Source organism: Lytechinus variegatus, chromosome 6 (genome assembly GCF_018143015.1).
Source record: "Lytechinus variegatus isolate NC3 chromosome 6, Lvar_3.0, whole genome shotgun sequence".
Taxonomy (NCBI): domain Eukaryota; kingdom Metazoa; phylum Echinodermata; class Echinoidea; order Temnopleuroida; family Toxopneustidae; genus Lytechinus; species Lytechinus variegatus.
Window position 1 is genome coordinate 16,469,110 of NC_054745.1, and position 5,585 is coordinate 16,474,694.

Sequence of the window (5,585 nt, forward strand, 5' to 3'; positions counted from 1 at the left end):
ATCCTGCAATAGGTTCGCAAAAGTGATCTTCTAAAGTCACAAAGAGATTCTCCATCGTATTGCTTGCGATTGTGAAATTCACTGCTAAGAGTTTGGGTTGTCTCTTGATATCCAAAACACAGTTTCAGGGCAGTAACAACTTCATCAAAATCGTGTCGTTTTTCAACCTGTAAGCACATAACCTCCTCTCGTTCTGAACCTTCGAGATGATCAAGAAGTAATCTTGCCTTCTCGATATTTGACAAATTGAATTGAGCTGTGACTTTCTCAAACTCTTCAACCCATTCTGGAAGTGAAAGCTCACCCACACGTTCAGGATGCCCCTTAAACTTTGATAGGTGGCTCTGCGAGATTCCTTGCAGTCCCATTGATTGACGAAAGAATTGAGTCATCATATCGATGTCAAGGGTTTGTCCTGACGTAGCATTCATAGTGAAAATAAGGCACTAATACAAATTAAGGGCACAGTTTGAAAGTAATAGGTATTGATACAAACTGAATGATTAACGTAATTTTCACAACAGAGTTATATACATGTAATTCAGAATAATAAAAGTTCGAACCCGCTGTTAGTTTCCAGTGAACCGAGGCTGTCTCTTCACTTTCGCTACACAAAGTCCTAAAGTTTTTATCCGTTGATTCCACATTGGCTCCTGATCTTGATACCCCATCGCGACAGTCTTGGTATTGCGTAGATCCTTTGATGAACTTGGTGGACAAAGCATCAATCCCACTTCTGACACTAATGAAAGAAAGCCAAGTCCAGACTGGTTTGCGGTGGTACAGGTATTTTATTCAAAGAAAAACAGCCTCGCTGCAGAGACAAATAACAAATATACAATGTAAATACATATTGATAAAATAAAATCATATGACCCATGTACAACATTTATTCCATGTGATAATTTACAATTATTTCAATAAATAATTTATAAAATATTATGATTATAAGTCTCAGTATGACATTTCTTTATTCTTATTTTACACATGAGGGCTGATAAAAATATACATATATATCATCAATAACTAAACTGCAGTCTGGAAAAAAATGCAAAAAACAAAAACAAAACCCAATTCCTGCATAATAAATAGACAGGTTTTATTGCCATACGATCCAATTAAAATAACTCGTCGCCCACACCTCTCAGTATCTCTGGGCTAATATATTCTGGTAATTACAGTGTTGTTAAATTGAGCTAAAGGGAAAATAAAACAAACTACAATCAACATCATGAAACAGATCTGACGTTGAGTGGGTAACAGTCGCATATTAATGTAATTTCTAAAAATCTTAACTTCAACCAGGTACAGCTTAACTAGGTTCGTGCATGCCAAAAAATCAATATTATATATTCCCTTTGGTAAATCTGTATTTATAAAATCATAGGACTTCAGAGGCATAAAATATGTCAGTTTACATGTTAAAAATTCATATAAAGTAATCCCATAGGCATCAGTAATTATTTAGTAAGAGTAAAATACATGATCACACAAAGTTTACAAGTATACATTAGTATAATAACAATAATTAACTCACTTGTACTTTGACTCAAACTGACACGGGGAAGACAACCTTCTTCCTCAAAAGCTCAATCTCTTCTGCCCTCTTCCCTCCAAATTCGGGCTCTCTAGCTGGCTTGAAAAGAAAGCCTCCTAAAGCAATTGGGGGTACATCATTGCTACTCCCAACTGACTCTTGATTGGTCAAGAGATCAACCACGCCAAGTATATCCAGGGATGCTTAAATGCATACCTGAATACACTTTGAACAATAACCATTGTTCACCAAACTACAGCAAATTTAAAAAGCCTGATGCAACCCAATAGGGGTAGCCAATTTCACATTACAACAATATTACAAATATATGATTTTACACCATTATTTCTATGTGTAAACTTTTTTTGACACCCACTGTATATTGTCGCCGTTTATATTTGCATATGTGATTGACATGGTTTGGGAGAGAGCTATAGAGAGGATTCGATGAGGAAGGCGGATGCTGGTGAGACTTGGTTTTTCATGAGTGAGACAATCATTATGGAGGGACTAAGGGAGAAGCCTTGGAAATGAAAGAAAGCATTTCAGAGTTAGGGTCTGAGGGTAAATCTTTGAAAGACAAATGTCACAGCATAGAGATGTATACTAATTACGCTTGAGTACGGAGTCGCCATAGGCGCGCGTACTTAACGTATGTGATTGCACGGAGCGTGGTCGGCCATTGCTCGATAGGTCTTGATATGCAGAAGTACCCAGATATGTACACATAGCTCGTGCGTTGTAACGCTGAAAAGGGATGCCGTCTCCGGTCTTTTTTTCTTGAAGAAAAGAATCCAACCTCATTACAATCGAAAATATTAATGACAAATTGCATCTCAATTAACCATTAGTGTGATTACATGGGGATTATGCTGTGAATTTGGCATTTATACCTGACTTCTCGGGATGAAATTCTCTATTATGATTTTTTACGTTTACCTCTCTGTTTATATGCCTATTTTAGATAATAATAGATAACAAAATGTATTATATTAGATAAAAATAAAAATATACAACGTGCATTAATGGAAAGATTGGAAATTAACTCAAAAGACAGTGAATTAGCCCATCTTCTCTGGATTTCCCGACCTTGAACTGTATCCTCCTTTTCCCACATTTCCTCCATTCACGTCCTTTGTTTCTCTTGACCAATTTGTTTAAATTGGATATGATTTTGTAATGTCTATGTAGGCCTACCTATATGTACCTTGCTTTATTTTTTTTAAATATATCATTTTTAACGTACAATGATTTGTATAAGTTAGCGGTTTTTATCTTTGGTTACTGTATGCAGGGCATCTCATTATTGTTCTTGGTAAGCATGTTGTTGACACTTGTGCTATTGGTACGACGTGTAGGCCTACGTGATGAATTTTTCCCATAGGAAAATAACAAAACCTGCCGGCCTATATGGCACTGAAAATAAAATTTAAAATGTCGAGAATGATTTTTTTTTCAAATTCGCTGTTTAGGGGGTGCATGGGTGTTAAGGATTCAAACTTTGCTATGCTCCTATGCTATCCCCTATTGTTATGCTCAATTAAGTCCTGGACTGAATAAACCATTGTTAGGCTCCAGTGCACTCTCCCTGGCTTAACAGTTGTAACATTTTTGCATTGGGTGTGTTGCCTTACCAAGCACTAAGGCTTCACTATCTGCTCAGAAGTCAAACAGGGAGGACCTATGGGTCATTGGTTCAGAAATGCTATTAGAAAATTGAAGTTTTAGACTTGGATTTAGGGCAGATAGCGCTGCATTTTCAATTTTAAGCATCAAGAACATGACTGCTGAGAATTGAGGCCTTGCTGATGATTTCCTGCCTTTAGTCACAGACGTCAAACTGTAAGTGAATATGATTTTTGATTACTGTTCATTTTATATTATGATTGTGTCATTGAGAAAGGCAAGGTCATTAAAAGGGACCATTGAATTCTATATAACAGAGAAGAGTATTAGATTATACTAAAACTATCTCCAATTTAATTAATGTCATGTTAATTAATAATTAATGTGAAGGAGTTGAGTTATTCCAGGACACAGATTTAGAAATCAGAAATGATTTTGTACTAAAAGAAATGCTTTTTAGGAAGGAGTCATTTTTTTTGTTATATGTAAAACATTTTGAGGACTGATGTGAGATTAAAGACATATGAGTATTATGAAAATTGGAAGAAATTATTCCTTTTAATACTGGAATTAATCTAGGGAATCACCTGTATGAATATTGTGAAGATTTACAGATAATATTCCTTAGATTGTTTATAGTATACAGTCGAGAATTAATCTAGGGAAGTTTATACATATATATCTCAATATTGTGAAGATGTGAAGATATATTATTCCTTAGATTATTCATAGTTTGGGTAATGTTTGTTTTTAGATGGGTTCTGATTCTGGTTCTGATTCCGATTCCGGTTCCGATTCCACTCGTGGTTCCACTGGTCGTTCCACTGGTTATTCCAATTCTGGTTCTGAGTTTGGTTCCAACCGCCATTCCAGTAGCCGTTCCGGTCCCATTTCCGGATCCACCATGATTATGACTGTCAAATCCCGCTATGGACAAGATTTGTGAAGAGAGTCAGAGGGAAGACAGATCCGTCGTCAGTTGATGTAACTATATAACGATTCGTCAGTATCGATGAACATTGAACTTGAATGATTATATCACCTTATTAAGTGGGTTACTTTGTATGTTATTCCAAAGACTTTTATTTTATGTTATTTGTACTCAGAAACAAAGCCATTGAATCATTGTTCTACAAGAACCTGAATACAGTTTTAATAAATTCTTTAAACTGTATTTTTATTGTTCATGTAATTCATTTAATGTCCTCTTGAGTTACTTGGGTGTGACAATTGGTTGCGAGAATTTATTGTATGTCCTCTTGGGTTGACTTGGGTGTGACAATTGGGGGCTTGTCCGGGAGTCGAACCCGGGACCTCTCGCAAAATTACTTTGGATATTATGAGGTTTACCTCTCGCAAAATTACTTTGGATATTATGAGGTTTACCTCTCACAAAATTACTTTGGATATTATGAGGTTTACCTCTCGCAAAATTGTTTGGCTTTTCTAGGAGGTTTACCTCTTGCAAATTAGTATTGGCTTTTATATCGATTATTAGCTCTTGCAAAATTAATTTAGCTGTTTGGTAATGTTTATCTCTCATGGAATAGATTGTCCTCTAAGTTGTATTTGCATAGAAAGGATTTTCTTTTAGTGGAATATAATCTTTTGATAGGTTTCCTAGTACAAAGTGTTTAAATACTCTTATGAAATATTAGGATTGCTTAGTGATGTTTAATATATGTTGAATACTATACACGCATCATTGGATAAGCTATACAGTGCGTCCCAGAAAAAACGAAACCGAGATTTAGCGATCATTTATCATTACTTAATCATAAATAAAATAGACAAATGACCTACCAATTTAAAGCTTAGAATCTCCTCTTTCATCTGATGTTACTTAGATTATTTCTCATTCACGCATGAGTGAGCAAAAACAATTTGAAAAAAGGATACCAAAAACTCATTTGGCGGGGGGTATCTGGGTTTAAAAAAGAAAACCACATTTCTGAAAAGTTCAATATCTCCTCTTTAATTTGATACCTAAATTACAGAAAATGGTCAAGAAATAAAAAAGTTCTGGTTATTTGAAATAAGGCTTGAATTTCAATAATTTCATAAAATGAAGAGGTTCTCCAGGCTGGCTTTCAAACTCTCTCGACAGTCTGTTTTGTTGACGATCAGCCATGCGTTAAATCTTTTGTTCACCATACGAAAGCTTCTGTGAGAAACCGGTGGAAACACGTTTATCTCATGAAATTATGGAAATACAAGCCTTATTTCAAATGACCAGAACTTTTTTATTTCTTGACCATTTTCTGTAATTTAGGCACCAAATTAAAGAGCAGATATTGAACTTTTCAGAAATGTGGTTTTCTTTTTGAAACCCAGATACTCCCCGCCAAATGATTTTTTGGTATTCTTTTTTCAAATTGCTTTTGCTCACTCATGCGTGAATGAGAAATAATCTAAAGTAACA

At 35.2% G+C, this 5,585-nt stretch overlaps 1 long non-coding RNA gene across 1 annotated transcript; it reads right to left on the minus strand.

Annotated features, from left to right (window-relative positions):
- Nucleotides 1-4,352: 4,352 nt before the first annotated feature.
- On the minus strand, nt 4,353-4,876 carry LOC121416537. Its single transcript, XR_005970194.1, has 2 exons — nt 4,514-4,876; nt 4,353-4,477 (listed from the first exon to the last, which is right to left on the minus strand). It is a non-coding gene; the product is annotated as an uncharacterized LOC121416537 (long non-coding RNA).
- Nucleotides 4,877-5,585: the final 709 nt, after the last annotated feature.